This window comes from Pelophylax lessonae, assembly GCF_965119305.1.
Source record: "Pelophylax lessonae genome assembly, chromosome: 4".
NCBI lineage: Eukaryota > Metazoa > Chordata > Amphibia > Anura > Ranidae > Pelophylax > Pelophylax lessonae.
The window spans coordinates 26,205,001-26,224,094 of record NC_138771.1 but is presented as its reverse complement, the minus strand read 5'-3'; positions in this window follow the sequence as shown (position 1 = coordinate 26,224,094).

Here is a 19,094-nt window from a genome sequence, read left to right as displayed (position 1 = left end):
ACAAGGACATTCCCTTGGCCACTCAGATCAGGCTCTAGGCAAAGGAAATCAATGCACACCAGTTCCATGGGTCCCTGGCTTTGCAGATGGCCCATTGGGGCTGCTTGACATGGCAGAGTCTTCCTTTGTATACATCGGACACAAGAATGGCAGTATCCTTCAACTTCGGCCCTCATACAGGGCCAGTAGAACCTGTCTCTGACAAGCTGAAAAGTTCTTTCAGGTCCCAGATGGCCATGATTATCATGAAGAGCAGCCAGAACTCTCTCCCTGTATTTAGCTGGTAAGAACAGTTGCCACTTCTCCTCCAGATCTTCAGATGGGCCTCTTCGGTAGGCCACCCCTTCTCGGATCTGTAACCGGGTCCACTCTCTATGCAACAGACGGGCCCCCTGAGGAGAGTCGGTTAGAAGCAACTCAGGGCGCTGGATCTCCAAGGCTTCCAAAAGAAGTTTTCCCAGAGGGTCTTCCAGCTGCTCCTTCCTCAAGTCCCTTTTTGACAGCCGGGGTAAATCTTCCCCTTCAACCTGGGTCACCCTGCAATAGTATTTGGGTACTCCGACAGCCGAAACCCCAATCTCTTTGGCTCTTGATCCTCCTCTGGATCGAAGTTCAGTTCCCTGATATAGGGCACGCACCCCTTCTGGAGCCAAATGGGTCCATTCTTCATCAGGTTTGTGTGGTGCATGCAACCTTCTGGATAGGGCATCTGCATCCCTGTTCCCGATTCCTGGCCGATACTTCAGGCTGAAGTTGAAACTAGAGAGGGCAGCCAACCATCTGTGTCCTGTTGCATCCAGCTTGGCTGTAGTCAACAGATAGGTAAGGGGATTATTATCCGTCTTGACAATGAATTCAGCTCCGTACAGGTAATCTTTCAGTTTGTCGACCACTGCCTACTTTAAGGCCAGGAATTCAAGTTTGTGGGTAGGATAATTCCTTTCAGCAGGTAGTAGACTCCTGCTCACGTAGGCTACGGGTCGCAGGTGGCCCTCATGTTCCTGGTAGAGTACCCCACCCAGCCCATCTCGGCTGGCATCGACATGTAGTTCATATGGTTTTGTGGGGTCTGCGTATGCCAACACAGGGGCAGTGGTTAGATTATTTTTCAACTGAATGAAAGCCCCTTCACATTCTGGGGTCCACTGATCCTGGATGGACTCCTTGGCCTTCCGGGGTCCCATGGTGGACTTCACTGGCTTGACCAGTTCAGGAACGTCATCTTCTTCTTTCTTTAGTAACTCATTGAGGGGTCGGGCAATCTTGGCAAACCCCTCTACAAACCTCCTGTAATAGGAGCAAAAACCCAGGAACGACCGAAGTTCGGTCACATTTGTAGGTCTCGGCCAGGAGGCGACAGCATCCAGCTTGTCCGGGTCGGTGGCCACCCCTTCTTCAGACACGATGTGGCCCAGGTAATGGACCGAGGACTGATAGAATTGGCACTTCTCAGGAGAAAGTTTCAGGCCTTCTTCATGTAGCCTCTTCAGGACCTTTTCCAACCTCTCCTCGTGTTCTTCCAAAGTTCTGCCAAACACGATAACATCATCCAAGTATACCAGTACCTCTATCAAATTCATATCTCCAACGGTCCTTTCCATCAGCCTTTGGAAGGTAGCAGGGGCCCCTGACAACCCCTGAGGCATGCGATTGAACTCAAAGAACCCCACAGGGGTGATGAAGGCTGTCTTCTCCCGATCTTCAGGGTGCATGGGGATCTGATAATACCCACTCTTTAAGTCCATCACACTGAACCACTTCGCCCCTGACAGGCTCTGTAGGGCGTCTTCGATTCGAGGAGTGGTATACTGGTCTGGGATGGTTCTTCTGTTCAGGGTTCGGTAGTCGATACAAAGCCTCAGAGATCCGTTTTTCTTCCGGACTACCACTATCGGAGAAGCATATGGGCTCCTGGATTCTCGAATAACCCCAGTCTTCTTGAGTTCCGCCAGCTGCTGACGTAGATCTTCTAAGTCACCTAAGGGAACTCGCCGGACTCTTTCTCGGAAAGGTTTGTCCTCACTCAGGCGAATCTTATGAGTGGCACTCCTGGCGCATCCCACGTCGAACTCATCCCTAGAAAATATTCCTCGCCATCGAGCAAGTTGTGCCTTGGCCCTCTTCACCCATTCTGGTGGGAGGGCAGTGTTTCCAGAGCAGAGCTCTTCTATAACATCTTCACCCCTTCCCTCCTCTTTAAGATCAGATGGGACAACTGGGGTAGCCGGGTTAACTTGGCCCAACAGCACTCTGGCCGGTACCTTCACCGGTGTAGTAGAGGTGTTTCTGACACTCACTAAAACCCTTCCATGGTTTTTCTGTAACACCTTCAAAGGGATCACTTCAGGGATTACTTCTATCCCTCTCTCCTCTTCCTGTGGACCTGATTCAAAGATGATAAAAGGGCCCGGCTGTTTCCATGTGAGTTTAACGGAAGCTTTCAGACAAGCCACCTCTCCTGGCTGCAAGACCTTTTCCGTTCTGTCCAACTTCCAGAGTCTTCCAACTCCTTCTGCAGGAGTCTCTTGCTCCAATACTAATCGTTGATAGGCCTGCCGTAGCATGGTGTGAATCCTTGGCACTGGAGCATCCTGTCCCTGGACCAGTTGTGTCAGGAGGCGCCTTACTAGGTCAGTGTTGGTCCCTACGATGAGAGAGCTTTTGTTGGCCCCTGGCGGACGAGGACAGACCACCGCTAGGGTGTCGAAGGTTTCAGCTTCACCAGCCACTGATGGGTCAAAGGTCAACTTGATTGGCAGATACCCGTCATAGGGAAAACTTTGAGTCCCGATACCCCATATCTCCAGATCTTCCAACTTCTGCAGAGGTAGATGGGTAAGGTGTTTATCATAGAAGTCTCTATACAGAAGAGTCACTTGGGCCCCAGTGTCAAGGAGGGCTCTTGTGTAAATTCCTTCTACCTGGACAGAGACTACAGGGGAAGGCCCGACCAAGTTAGTTGGGAATTCTCTTGAAGTGGCCTTGTTGTCTGATTCAGTTCTCTGCACCCAGGCTCTTTTCTTTTTTTTTCTTCTGGACTTCAGTCCCCTCTGGGCCCGGTGTGCATTGATTTTCCTCCTCTCAGTAGCCTGGAGTATAGAACTAGGGGCTTTGTACCTGGATCTGACTCCCTGACTCAGATTCCCTGAATCATTGAGTCTCTTGGATTCCCTTGAAACTGGCGGGCACCCGGTCGACTCCTTCACGGGTGCCCTCTGAAGTTTTTCCGCTGGCTTGCGAGGTTCTGAGGCGACATTTCCTGGGCTGGGACATACTCCTCTAACATGTCCTACTCCCCCACAGTTGAAACAAGTTAGCGATCTCCTAGGTCTCGGTTCCGGGTCTACTCTAAGGTTAGAAGGTTTATCCGGCTTCTCTGACGCGTTCCCATCAGGTAGAGTAGATGCCTGACTAGTCAGGATGGACACCATTTCTATCAACTGGGACACCTGGGTCTTTAGGAGTTCAACTTGCGAGTCACTTTCTTTTGCACTTATCACTCTGACACGAGCAGTTGAGTCAAACTGCCGACTCTTCCTTTTGTTGTCCAACATGACCTCTTCTTCTCTGACCATTCGGATCAGGTCAGGGTATTCCAGAATGCCACCATCTTGGCAAGTTTGCAACAGTATGGCAATGGGATCTAAGGGTTGAGCCCCTCTCAGCACCTGCCGTGCACGAGTCTCATCTACCTTCCGGGGGTCTATCCCTTTCTTTAACAAGATCTGGTGGATGATCTTATCTAGGCGTCTAATAAATTCGGACAACTTCTCTTCCTCTTCTTGGTAACAGTGGTCTAACTGGTAAAGAAATTCAGCCACGTTCTCCGTCCGACCAAATACATCTTGTAGAATGTCTAGATAATCCTGTGCAGTGCAGTTCTTTTTGCTTAGCTTGAGATTACGTACGGCCTCTAGTGCAGGTCCCTTTAAACTTTCTGTGATTCTCTGTTTCTTGTGCTGTTCTGGTACCTCCCACTCTTCCAAAGCCTGAGTGGCGGTATCTAACCACTCTTCAAACCCATCTTCTGTCGAAGGCACAGGCTGTTTCCCAGAGAATGTCCTGAGCTTCCTATATCCAGTCATCAGATAGTTTGGGGAGTCCTTACTACATTTTGCTACGATTTCCCCGAGAACAGCACACAGTTCTGAGCTAAAGGTAGACAAAGGTGGTGACTCTGGACTCCCTTCTTGGACACCGTTTTCTTTGATGGATCCCCCAGGAGTGGTGGATGAGGGACCTTCAGTAAGGACTTCTGGATGTATTAAGAAAAGTTCTGTTTGGTCAGTAGTCTTTACACTGGTTCCCTTAAAGTAATCAGGGACCCCCTTCCTCCACTCACACAATGCATACGTGTGTGGAATGGTGGTGTCTGTCTTTATGTCAGTCACCCAGAATTTCCTGTCTGTGGACAGTGCCCTTAAAACTGGGAGGAGTTTTTCCTCAGTCCAGACCTCTCCCTTGATTTCAACCACCAGGCCATTTTCCACTACGACATTCTCTTCCCTGCACCACTCGGCTGCAGCGGTAGGATCCATTTATGCGTTGAGGGGGATTCTGTGGCTGAGAGGGTTGTGTTGCAGGACTGTAGATAATCCCGGACGAGCCCCCACGTGTAGCACCACCCCCGCAGGAGCTGCTGATTAGATTATTGGGTCTACGTCCTGCCTAACAACCCACAGAATTGGCTCGAACCCTCCCTAGGCACAACTGACCCAGAATAGGACTGGAATACCAAATGGCTACAAAGATTGGAATATAACACTTCAATAAATAATAATGACCTGTTACCTCTCTCCAGCTGCAGTCCTTCTGGGTAATACAAGGTGACCACACACAAGCTTGCTTTTAAACAGGAAAGTTATTTACTGTAAATCAAATAAACAGTTTCGATACAGTAAAATATGACTTTGTAAAAGGATATACTGATTAATTAATCAAAGATAAGATAAATACTGTGATATCACTCCTCAAGGGCACATTAATTGTTTCAGGAAATGTCTCCGAGCCTATAGGACCACCATCTTAATCACTATTACACTTTTGGAAATAATGCTCAGCATTCAGTTAGACACAGTACCAGACAGTCAGACCTATCTGAGTCCGCTGTTTCTTCTCTATATCTACGCTAGCAACGTTGGTGCACTCGCGATTTGTAATCCACATTGAGGATGGGTGATCAATAGAGAGAATGGCAGCAAACAGTTAGTAATCACCGCGGGGTGTCTGTGCAGGATTGGCGGTAAAACTTCTGTGAGAGATGTACTGGGCCACCTGGTATATTGCCTTCTACTACTCTAAGGCTAATCCTGACTAAAGTTACTTCTTTGATAGATAGAGTCAGTTTTTGGGCAGGTGCCCTCTCACCAACAGGACTGTCTCCCAGGAAGCCTCCGCTGCTGTCTCAGTCTCCGGCCTCTGTCACCAGCCGCGCTAGGTATTTGGGGTGGATGAGTCTGGTCTCTGTAGAACATCGATGGGACCTCCAGGAGGGATCCTCTACTGGAGATGAAACACTGCAACTTAGTCACTTAAGGCCCAGGAGTTTCGGCCTAGCATGCAGCATCAGCCCACAGCGCTGGCTTCCTGCTTGTCTCACTGTGTCTTTCCCAAGAGAGTGAGCCTGGCTCCTCCCTTCCTTTATAAAGCTTCCCCCAGAAGGCTGTGCGGTGAAGCAGTGCATCCTGGTACTCTCAAAGCACTATGGGCGATGAAGACTGCTCAACTTCCTGAAAGGAAAATCACATCAAAAGAAATTCCATAGCCGCTGCAATGTGTCCTTTTGGCCACTAGATGGAGCCGAGTTCCTCTCAAATGTCAAGCAGCAGTCTTTTACAACTTGTATAATGGAAGACCCCGCTACAGTTATATATCATGTTCTCTTCTTCCTTAACTCACCATCGGACTGGTCCACCAAACACCAACACTATGGGCAGCAGTATGAAATGGGGAAATGCCACCTGTAAGGGGCCGCAAACTGATGACACACAAAACTGCTGGGAGTCAATTGCCGTCTGGGTCCAGTGGACACAGTGGGACCCATGGTAGGGCCGGCCCTGAACGTAGCCATCCAGGGACAGGAAGTGTGTTATTTGCATGATTAGCAGGTGAAAATAAAGCATAAGATACAGTACTTGGGAAAAAAAAACACTGCAGCCACCACACCAAGGACTAGTTCATTACAATATATTACATTTTTGGTTTTAGGTTTAGATATACTTTGTCTCCAAAACAAGTGACGCCATTGGAAGTTTTCCCCTTTATTCCTATTCTAGTAAAAAGAAAATTGTCTTTGTTTTTTTCCTCATTTTCAGGTCTGGTGACAATGCTCACAAGGCCCAAGAGAGAGGTTTGGGGCTCATGCATAAGAACATAGAAAACCTCTTAATAAAAATTAGTTAAAAAAAACTTGACAGGGTTCTAACCAGTGACGGCTGGTGCAATGGGGGCGGAGGGGTGCAGGGGTGCCGCCCCCCCCCCCCCCCATCCATGCGTCGGCCCCCTAATCTACATGCAGGGCGCTGGACGCATGGATTCCAATAGGGGTTTTTTTTTAAGCACTTGATTAGAGCCAGAGGCTTTAATAGGCTTCAAAAAAGGGTGGGCTCGAGGCGCAGAGCACTGCACCCTAAGCTCACCCAGTTGTATGACAATAGCGAATGAATATTCGCTATTGTCACACGGATCCTCCTCCTGGCCAATCAGGAAGCGGGTCCTGGGACCCGTTTCCCGATTGGACCGAAAGGAGAAGCCATGCCAATGGCCAAGGTGGAGGAGGGAGGAGACGCAGAAGACTAAGGGGGAAGCCGCCGCCGCTGCTGCTGCCTGTCCACATGTCCAGGGTGAGAATGAGTGAGCCGGCGATGGGTGTGCGGGCTGGTGTAGTCTGGGAGGGGGGGGTATGGTGTGGTCCGTCTGCCACCCCCCCCCCCGGCCCATGGAGCACCAGCCGCCACTGGTTCTAACCCCTCACCACCCTATCCAAAACTTAAATAAATGGCTTTAGATACACTTTAAGGAATATCAGTTCACATTTTGTGCTGAAACCAAAGTTTGTTTGTTCTTAATTGCACAATAATGATTACAGACTAGCGCTGCCTTCCATTTAGAACACAGGAGACCAGGTGCAGGATATTTCTTTTTAATATATTTTTCATTAAATTTCCTGAAAATGGTCCAAGAGTCTGACATTTAACAAATACATACACTCTTAAAAACCACATTCCAGTTTTAATGATTCAGACCTGGGAATACTTTCATTACACATTTAACTAAAACATTGTAAAGATAGTCGGTTACATATGAAATCAATGTTTCTTCCAATTTAGAATGGAAAGCATGCAGATTCTGTCATTATTTTGCTGTATAATTCATATAATCCCCCCTGATGTTCTATTTCATCTTAAAGTGGTAGTAAAGCTAAAAAAAACAAACAAAATAAAATAAACCCCCTGCAAGGTAAAGTCATAATGTGCTGGTATTGCATACTAGCACCTTATGAAAGAATTACTTTGAAACAAAGCTCTCCAGCGGCATGCTGTCACCACTACAGAAGCTTCCATCTTCACCCCAAGAAACTTATTTTGATGTATTTTGATGTCCAATAACCACTTGCTGACCAACCCACTCGCTAGCGGGGAAGCCAATCCACGGGGACGGCGGCCGTGATCGCTCCCCGTGAAGACAGAACAGCAGTCTGCTGTTGTAAACACAGCAGACCGTTGTTTTCTCAGAAATCAATACAGAGCTCCTGCGTTCCTCCTGTTTAGGAACACGGGTAGCTGTATTGATTTCACAAGCCCATCCCCCCCCACAGTTAGAAAACACCCCCTAGGCTTACATTAAACCCTTTGATCGTCCCTGGGTTAACCCCTTCCCTGCCAGTGTCATTATTACAGTAACAATGCATATTTTTAGCACTGATTACTGTAGTAATGTCACTGATTTCCCCAAAAGTGCCAAAAATGTCAGTTAGGGGTCCGATCTGTCCGCCGCAATTTCGCAGCTCCGCTAAAAATCGCTGATCGTAAAAAAAAATAAAAAATAAATATAAATGACATAAATATTTCCCCTAGTTTGTAGATGCGATAATTTTGCGCAAACCAATCAAAATATGCTTATTGGGATTTTTTTTTTAGCAAAAATATGTAGCAGAATACAAATTGGCCTAAAATTATGAAAAAATTTGATTTTTAAAATTTTTTTTTTGGGGGGGGGGGGGGGGGGTCTAGCGGAAAGTGAAAATTACTTTTTTTTTTTCCAGAATTGTCGTTCTTTTTTCGTTTATAGAGCAAAAAATAAAAATAGCACAGGTGATCAAATACCACCAAATTTGTGTGAAAAAAGGACATCAATTTTATTTGTGTACAGCGTCGCACGACTGCACATTTGTCCGTTAAAGTAACGCAGTGCCAAATCACAAAAAATGGCCTGGTCATTAAGGGGGCAAATCCTTCCGGTCCAGAAGTGGATAAAGTTTTGTTTTATGCTTTTTATCAAAACTGCTCTTGGTGTGTCTGTTCATTTTAAATATTCACTATCTATTTCAGTGACTGTCCAGTATACCTTTATTATAAAATTTGTTGTTCCCACCTTTGATACAACTGGCGTAGTCAGCAGAATACTGCATGGTCACTAAATATAGAATATTTGGATGAAATATCGTGTTATAGAGGGTGTAGGAGAAATATTAATTGAATTGCTGCAAGACTGAGTCATCAGTTTAGTGAATATGCCCTAAGCACAGTCACTCTGAGTCAGGACAAAGCATAAAGATTCTGATTGTTGTTTTTGCATTTGTGTTCCCCCTGAGAGTAGAGATGCATACTCTGTTTAAAAAAAGCAAGAGAATGGGAGCTTCTAAGTATGGAGTGATTCCAACATGGGTCTGTTCTGGGTACTGGAAAACCATTGTAGAGGAATTGATTAAATATGCTGCTCCAATCTATCCAGACCTTGGTACTGAACTTAGTACGCAGGTTTTACTTATAGATTTGAGCGTATATTCTAAGAAGGAGTGGAAAGCCGCTGCCACTACTGGGTGGTTAGTCGTTGAGGCCCTTTGCCGCGAGGTGCAGAAGAATAAAGAACTTGAGAAGAAGTTGCATATTGTTGGTTATGATGACCAAAGAATGTATGCGAAGTAATGCATGTCCATTAGTTGCCTCAGAGGAGAAGTGTAAAGTGAGGGCGATGATTGCAGATCCCACATGGAATCCTGACGACACCCTCCAGTCTTCAGATGATGAGTATGTGTCCTATTCTGATGATAGCGACGATTTGGATGAGTGTTAGCCACGTCCAATAATCACACAACAGAGAAAAGGGAAAATAAATTGTGAGCATGGTGGAGAGAATGGTTTGTGGGATACTGCTCGTGATTAACTAAATGAAGTGGTAAAGGGTGTAGCAGAGTGTCCCAGAGCCAGGAAAAGTCCTGTTCGGGGTTTATACATCACCCAGGCATCTCTCCTATACCTTTAGGGATACCTTTAGGGATCTCTGAGCCATGATCCAGTTCGGATCTTGGTCCTCTTCACCAGGCCAATTTAACACCTGAGACAGACAGCAGTGCTCTCTCTCAGCCTGGGAAATTAGACAATGTTTGTCTAGGAGAGCGGAAGGTTGGTAACACTGTCAGTGTGTGTCTTTGGAAGCTGACAAGCTGTAGGCTTGCTCAGTCTGTGTTAGTTAGGGACTGCATTGTGTGTAGTAAGCGCAGGGACACGGCTAGGCTTTTGTTTATTATTATTATTCCTGCTTGTTTTCCTTAAAGCACTGTACAGCACCTGTTTATAAACCTGTATATAGCACCAATAAACACCGCACTGTTTGTCACTACTACTGGATTTGGTATCTGTGCCTGAAAGACTGCTCATCCCAGGGAGCTTTGCACCTGCTACCTGTTCCCCAGCTTACAAGGGGTATATCCAAACTGAGCTCAAGAAGCAGCTTGCAGTGGTGACCGAGTGTTTGGAAGACACTACAAGCAAGGCGAATGATTTAGGAAATAGGGCATTTTAAAGTTAAACCTGGTCTTTGAAGTGTGTTCAAACCTCTGTAGGCAGAGCTGAAGATTTGACTGAGCAGTGTACAGCCCTCATAGACATATCTAATGATGCCCTAACAAAGGACAAAGGCCCTAAGCCTGTAAGCAAAAGCAGGACATGTGGCACTGTTACTTCCCATAAGCGGGAAGCTGAGGATCTGATCAGCTATGGCAAAATTGAGTCAGATACAAGAAAGGCAAGGCCTATGGTTTCTGGTAGACACATGTGGACTTATCTACTTGGGGCAGGGGTCCCTAGAGAAGAAATAGATAGGATTCCTACACCAGCATTGCTTAAGCATTTGAAGCAAGTGATTGGGATTGGTAGATACAGTCATTTTAAGTGTTTTTGTTGTCATAGAATAGGGCACATTGCTATAGAGTGTCATGCTGTAAAGATTGAACAACAGGCCTGTTTTCCCAGGACAGCACGGAGAGACATGCAAGTTTATTTGTTTCGTTGGAAGTCAATGCCTTTCTGTGAAAGTGTTACAAGGCAACAGTGGGCACCCTACAACAGTTTTGCAGTTTAAAAATGGGCAGATTGAGAAATGTCAGCATTGAGCTATGTTTTTTGGCACAGGTGGAAGGAACATATAATCTGCTTGGTTTTTTACTCTTTTAAGGTACTGAGCATCGAGAGGTGGAGCAGGCAGAGCAGATGACCAAGCCAGATGGGATGAGGCAGACCAGAAGATTGGATGAAAGCCTGAGGAAGATGCAGATGATTTCCTTATGGTGGCTCAATTGGTGTGGACTTTCATCTGAGCATTTGCTTATGACCAGGAGGAGGACAAGGGACGTTCATCATTTGGGAGTTTCTTTCCACAGACTGCCAAGGACATTGCTAACCCTGCTTAAAGTAACGTTGCAGCTTCCAGGGACTTTGTCTGATTGCCCAAAACATACAAGAGTCGAAAGAGAATTTTTCCCTCCCATTTACAATACAGGGGGTTTATTTCAACCTTTCCTGGAGAAAGTCTTTAAAGCAGTAGTATACTAAAAAAAAAAAACCCCTGCAAGACAAAGGCATAATGAGCTAGCTCATTATGAAACACTTACCTTAGAACGAAGCTCCGATACGGACCCCCGGACACCGCTGTGGGAGCTGACATGATCCCTTGGCGTCTCTTCCGGGTTCGGCTGCTCCGGCGCTGTGAGTGGCTGGACCCGCGATGACGTCACTCCCACGCATGCGCACGGGAGTCTGGAGGAAGAGTGGAGAGGCACAGAGTCGAAGTCGCATGAGGTCCAGTGTGAAGTTTCCACAGTCAGTGATTATTTGGGGAGCCATGTCATTTGCTAGTGTTGGTCCACTGTGTTTTATCAAGTCCAAAGTCAGTACAGCCCTCTACCAGAAAATTCTAAAGCACTTCATGCTTCCCTCTGCTGACCAGCTTTATGGAGATGGGGATTTCATTTTCCAGCAGGACTTGGCACCGCCCACACTGCCAAAACTACCAATACCTGGTCACATGATCATGGGATCACTGTGCTTGATTGGCCATCAAACTCCCCTGAGCTAAACTCCATAGAGAATCTGTGGGGTATTGTCAAGAGGAAGATGAGAGACACCAGACCCAACAATGCAGATGAGCTGAAGGTCGCTATCAAAGCAACCTGGGCTTCCATAACACCTCAGCAGTGACACAGGCTGACCACATTGATGCAATAATTGATGCAAAATTCATGCAGTTTTTTTTTTATTCGTTTTATGTAATATTCTAATTTTCTGAGATACTGAATTTTGGGTTTTTACTAGCTGTAAGCCACAATCGTCAAAATTTGAAGAAAGAAATGCTTGAAATACATCACTCTGTGTGTAACGTGCCTATAGAAAATATATGAGCTTCCCTTTTTGAATGGAATTACTGAAGTAAATTAACTTTTTGATGATATTCTAATTTTATGAGATGCACCTGTATATAACAAACATGTCTTCCTTTTCTATTTTAAACTGAATGGGTTGTGTTACAAGGTAAGGGTTCCAAATACTTTATAAAGTTATCTAAGATTTTTCACCAAGGCCTTTTATGTTTCAATGTTTTTTATTAGATTTTTTGTAAGAAAAAGATATAACAGCGCACTAGGAGCCAACATGGCTCAATCATTGTCTTTGAGGGCATTAAATATCACATAATACACAAAATACAATGGTGCCAATTCAGAAAATTACAATATCAAAAATGAGAAACCAATAAATCAGTAACAGGAACGGTAAGCTCAGGTTGGGCATCCAGCTAATGGAGCAAAAAACATAGAGTCATAGAGACAGTGCCCCCTCCATTGCATGCTGAAGGGCTGGAGGTCTGGGCCTGACCCCCCCCGGCGCCCCTACGGGAACATGCTGCGCCCTTGGGAGAGGACGGCCCCCAACCCCCATACCAGGCCCTCTACCAGTGGGGGGCGTAGCCTGTCATCCGTGCACTGTCAGATAGTACCAGAGAAAAAGCAAGAAAAGAAGGAATAGGGGGAAAAGGGAAAAACAGAGAAGAAAGGAGACAACAGCAGAGGAGGGTGGCAGGAGTGGGAAGATGGGAAAGAGGAAAGAAACATCAGCGGTCAGTGGAAAAATAGAGGGTCGACACCCAGATCCCGTTCACTCCCTAAGGGGGAGATTTCCCCAACATCTCGTCCAAGGCTACCCATGCTCCCAACCGCCCCTATGAGGGGCTCGCCAGGTACCTTATCCAGGGGTCCCATGTTTTGTCAAACATACGCATCCTGTCATTCAACAACGCCACCATCCGTTCGTTTATCATGATCCAGGTCAGTTTGGCTTTTAAAAGCTCGAAAGGCACTACTGGGGTTCGCCATGAACGGGCTATTGCTATTTTGGCGGACGTGAACACGAAGGCGATAAGGCGCTTGGCGGGTTTAGTAGCCCCCTCCACCGGTTTACCCAAAAGGGCATTTTGGGGATCCTTTATCAAGTTGACTTGGGTCAAGGAGTAAACAAAATTATAGACCCGGATCCAAAACCGTCGGACTTTTGGACAAGTCCACCACGTGTGGAGCACCGTGCCCGCCTGTCCGCATCCCCGAAAACAGTTGGGGGATGCGGTGCTCACCGCCGCCGCCAGCCTGACCGGAACCATGTACCAACGCAAAAATACCTTGAAGTTTGCTTCTATCAAGGAAGTGTTGAGTATGGATCTAGAATTAAACTGCGCTAAAGTGTTCCATTCCGCCCGGTCCAGAGATTCTCCCAGATCCTCCTCCCAGCGTAGCATATACGTTAATTTACTATCGTCTCCATGGAGTATATTATAAATTGTTGATATATAGTTTTTTTGTTTGTCAAGTGTGCGGCAAAGGTACTCCATAGGTGTGGAGGTAGAGATGTCGCTCTTACGCCTGAGGGAGGCCACGAAATGAGAGATCTGGGCGTAGCGAAAGTACTCCCCCTCAGGGAGGGAATACTTCTCCTGCAATTGGGACTTGGTAAGTAGTCCCCGGTGGTCGCATAAATCTGCCAACCTGAGAAGCCCCTTATTCGTCCACCATTCAAATGTCACAGGGGTTAGGCCCGGCGGGAACAAAGGGTTGCCCAGCAGGGGTGCTAGCGGAGCATGGAGGGACTTAAAGGAGTGTCTGCCCGACAGCCTATCCCAAACCCCCAGGGAAAGGGAGAGGGCAGGACAGAGCACTCCCGGCCTGTCCCTGGCCCTTAACCACAACGCGTGGTGGACCGGAACCCCCAGGTGGGTCGCCTCCATGTGCATCCAGATCGGGAGAGGGTCCCGGGAGTGGAAGCGTACCAGATGGGCCAGTTGGGCTGCGTAGTAATATTTTCCCAGCTCCGGGACCCCCAATCCCCCCCTGAGTTTAGGGGTAAAAAGAGTCCGTCTGTTGACTCTGGGCCTCTTGTCCCCCCAAATAAACCTAATAACCGTCCCCTGAAAATCTTTAAGATCAGTCATATTAAGCATTATGGGTAATGTGCGAAACAGGTACAATAGTCTAGGCAATATGTTCATTTTCACCGAATTCAACCTACCGAACCACGACGGGGGGCCAACAGACCAAGCAGCAAGATCTTCCCGTAGTTTTTTGTATAGAGGCGGGTAGTTACATGTATAAAGTGTAGTTATCGAAGCCGTGAGATTGATCCCAAGATATGGCAGTGACCTTTCCTGCCATGCGAACGGAAAGTTGTCTCTGAGGGCAGACAGGGTAGTGTTGTCCAGTGTTAGGTTCAGGGCCCGAGACTTAGAGGGATTAATTTGAAGACCAGAGATGGACGCAAATACTTCCATGTCCTTAAGCAAATTAGGAATAGAAATCAGTGGGGCCGAGAGATACATCAGGATGTCGTCCGCAAACAGGGCGCACTTATGCTCCACCCCCCCACATTGTATGCCCTTGATGTCTGGGTTAGAGCGCAATTTAATTGCTAATGGTTCCAGGGCTAAAATAAATAAGAGCGGGGATAGAGGACACCCCTGTCTGGTACCCCTCCTAATGTTCAGAAAAGGGGATCCGTAACCCTTGATAGACAATTTCGCAACCGGGTCGCTGTATAGTGTACGGACGAGGGATAGAAAGCGTTGTCCAAAGCCAAAGCGCTCCAATGTCAGCAGAAGATATTCCCAGGACAGGGAGTCAAAGGCCTTGTGTAGGTCAAGGGATAACAGCATACCCTTCCTGGGACCCATGCTATCCCAATTAGATTGGAGAGCTGAGATCACGTCTATCGCACGTCGGGTCTGGTCGGGTGCCTGCCGGCCCTGCACAAAGCCGGCCTGGTCCGGATGTATGTATTCCGCTAAGAAGGTGTTGAGCCTAGTTGCCAGCACCTTCGCCATGATTTTGAGATCGACATTGATGAGCGATATTGGCCTGTAATTAAGACAGTCCCCATGGTCTTTGCCCGGTTTCGGCAGCACATGGATATACGCGTTGTTTTCATACGTCGGGATAGGGGTACCTGTTCTAATGGAATTAAAGTAGGAGCAGAGATGGGGGGTCAGAATCTCGTGAAATTTTTTATAGTAATGGCCAGAGAAACCGTCCGGGCCCGGCGCTTTATTAGGGTTAATGGATTTAATGGCTGCCAATATTTCAGTGGTAGAGAACTCTCTATCCATGATCTCCGAATGGGGGGAGGAAAGTCTGGGGAGGGAGATGTCCTGAAAAAAGGCTGTTACCGCGGGCTGTCTAAGCGGTTGCGGTTGAGAATAGAGTTTAGTATAAAAATGGTAGAATTCGTTGACTACCAGTTGGGGGTCCTGTGACCGGAGACCAGACCGGAGTCTCAATTTTGGGAGTGCCGGGGAGTATAGTCTCGGGGCCAGCTTACGAGCCAAAAGCGTATGTGGTTTGTCCCCCAGCGTATAATAGCGATTTCTCGACCAGCGAATGGACTTTTCCGCTCTGGTGGTCAAGCTAAAATTAAGGGCTACCCTCGCAGCGTCAATTTTGTGCCTGATATCCACCCCCGGATTCCTTTTCTGCTCCCTTAGGAGGTCCCGCAGCTCTGCATCTTGACGCGTTATCTCCCCGTCGCGTTCCCTCTTTTTCCGGGAGGCTATCTGGATCAGCTTACCTCTGATCGTCGCTTTATGCGCTGCCCATACTACGGTCGGGGAAGTGTCGGCTGTCGGGTTGTCGAGAAAATATTGGTTCAAGCAGTCGGTTACTTCCTTAAGAATGAGGGGGTCATTCAGCAGGGAGGCGTTGAGTCTCCAGGAGGAAAATTTAGGTTTAGTCCATAAGTCAGAGACAGTCATCGCTACTGGGGAGTGGTCGGACCACGGGGTGGGAATTATTTGCGTCTTCAGTACAAACGGAAGGAGAGCCGACAATGCAAAGAGGTGGTCAATGCGGGCATATGTCTTATGCGCATGGGAGTAGTGGGTGAAGTCGCGTGTCGTGGGGTGGTCATTTCTCCACACATCCACCAAGCCCGTGGAGTGCAGTAAACGAGCCAATTTAACCCCCAGACGCGGGGCATGTTTCAGAGAGGTACGCAAGGCGTCTGACCTATCCATGACCTGGTCCAAGGGAACATTACTGTCACCCCCAAATACTACATGTCCAGTTGCACGTGGCATCACCACGCTCAACATGTCCTGAAAGAATTGTATTTGCCCCACATTTGGAGCATAGTATGAGACAAAGGTTACGTCATGCTCGTTTATTTTGCCCTGGACCATTAGGTATCGCCCCTCCCTGTCCCTGATCACTTCTTTGGGCGTGAATGGGACTCTCTTGGCTATACAGACCGCCACCCCCCGTTTTTTATCTTCGCTATTGGACATATAGCAGGTGGGAAATTTAGCGCTAAGTCTTTTGGGCACAGAAGTGCGAGAGAAGTGGGTCTCTTGCAGGAGGAGGACATCAATTCCCTGTTTGTGATAAAATTGAAAGGCTTTCGTTCGCTTCACCGGTGCGTTAAGGCCCTGGACATTATGCGTCAAAATTTTAAAATTACTCGGCAAGAGGTTCGTCATTGTGGCTCGGTAGGTTGTACTCGCCTGAACGTCATGGAGAATGATCCACCTCTCCTCCCCCTCTCCGGGAGTCCCTGGATCGAGCTGAGGGTGCCTGGGTGTCGATTAGCCGCCATGTTGGGGGGGAAAAAGAGAGAGGGGTTAGAAGAAATACAGAATAGTAGAAAAAGGAACACAAAAGAACAAAGAGTCCCCCGCCTTCCCCCCCGTCGCCCATATGGCGGTAGGGGGGGGGGCGGAGGATATGCTTGCAATACCAACACAATATGCATCATGAGCTGGTTGTGGGGTCCAGCTCCCCATAAGTATTCGCGAGGTTGCCCACCGCACATAGCCGTGAGCAAGGTCGCAGAGGGTGGCATGCGGAAACAACCCGACTCGCTTCAATCCATGCCATAGAATCGTTTAACTGGAAGGGAAAACACAGTAACACAATAAAACAATCATTTCACAAATCATAGGTCCAATCCAGTGGGAGACCCACGTGTCCCCAGATAACCCTCTGTCACCGGCCAACCTCAACATGGTCAACCGGCAGAAAGAGAGAAAAAAAAAAAAAAAAAGGGGGGGGGGGACCCCCCTCCCCAACCTTTCCACTCCAGCAGGAGCCGTAGCTCTACATCCCACAGGGTGGGGAGGCCGTAGCGGCTATGTCCCAACAGCAGTGTCCAGAGATTATCGAAATCCAAAGTTGGTCCCCAATCAAAAAGAAGTAGAGTGGAAACCCTCGAGTTCAGGGAGCCTAAGTTCTCAGTGAGGGCTTACAGCAGGAACTCTCCGGTGCAGTGGGGCTGACAGATCAACAGCCGTTTAGCCTAGTCCACAGTCAGGGTTCAGCCAAAAACCGAAGGCAGATGAGGACATGAAAACAAACAAAACATGTTGGTCCCCACTCAAAAAAAACAAGTAAAGTGAAGCAACTGGGCCGTAACGTCTCACGGCGGGGTGCGTGACTTAGTATTACCCCTCTTGGCCGGCTGTGACCACAAAGGCGACAGTGGTCGGGAAGGCTCCTCCGGGGATCCCCGCGGGGACCTGGCCGGGGGGGCATCCCGTGAAATGATGCCCAGATCCAGAAGGACATCCTCGCCCTCATGAAAATTGGAGAAGGAGTAGGATCTCCCCTTAAATGAAAAAGACAGTCTGAACGGATAGGACCAGCGATACTTAATCTGGCGGTTAATCAGATGAGTCAGTAGCGGTTTCAGAGTGCGTCTTTTTTGTATAGTTGCCTGAGATATGTCGGCGAACAACTGCACGGGGTGGTCAAGTAGAGTGACATCATTGCGGTAGCGGGCTGCTGCCATGACTTTTTCCTTGATCCTATAAAAATGGGGTTTCACAATGACATCACGTGGCAACCCATCAGAGCGCGGTGCCGTCAGGGCCCTATGGAAGCGATCAAGCTCCAGGTGGTGTGGGGAGATTTCCGGAATGAGATCAGTCATTAGAGTGTGAATAGCCGGTTCAAGATCAGTAACCGACTCAGGAAGGCCTCTGATTCGAAAATTATATCTGCGAGATCTGTTTTCAAGATCCTCAATTTTTGCCTGGGCTTCAACCAATTGATCCTGGAGTGTGACAATCAGCTTATGATTTTGGTTAACTCTTTTAACAGTCCCATCCATTTTAGATTCTATAGATTCTAGCCTGCCTCCAATTTCTTGAAAGTCCCCCTTCATGCCTGCAGCAATGGTGGCACAGGCCTTGGAAAGTTCCTGTTGCAGCAGGGCCGAAAATCTGGCAATGAGCACAGAGTCCCCAGAATATGAGGGCTGGGGAGGAGGGGGAAGGGCTGCAGAGCTGCCCTGGCTCAGGGCTAACTCCGCGATGTCCGCCATCTGTCTGTCCAAGGAAGATGTCGGGGAAGGAACCCCCTCTACCTCCCCATCTAGTGAGGCCTGGTATGGGGAGAAGCCATGGGATGTGGCCTGTGGGGATTGGGATCCGGTCCCTTGGGAGGAGAAGGGATCTCTCACCTCTGCCATCCCGGAGATCACAGGCGATGGTGGGTGCCCCGCTCCGCTGGGGGATGCTGTAGTGGTGGTCCCCAGCTTCGGGGAGGCTGGTGGCTTGGCGCTGCTGTTGTGAAGTGGGCCGCCTCGTGCAGCCGAGCCGCGGGTCGCGGCCATCTTGGATCGCTGTGAAGGCTGAGGCTGGCTTGGAGATGACAGGCGCTGTTTGCCGGGAGGATATGCCGGCGTGGACTGCTTTTTTTTGCTCCCTCCTGGGTTCCTGCGGTGCATCTCACCCTCGCCTATGCTCCGCTGCTGCCCGTGGGTCCGATCTCCAGCTTCTACCGCCCGTTTTAGCTGTGAAGACGGCGGGTTGCGCGGAGCCCGGTCAGATCATGTCCTGACTCGGCGCCGCGCGCATGCGCACTCCACCAAGGCCTTTTAAAACATCAGTTCCATACTTGGTCCCTGAGTTAACCTCAAGAGGATCTTAAAGACCTTGCTTTAGTCACCACCATTTCCAAATAGATAAATGCTCAACTATCTCAATTCATACAATCACATCCAAAGTCAGTACGCACCTTGAAAGAGTTTATCCCAATAAAACCTGTTCCTTCCTCTCATGACCCTCCAACC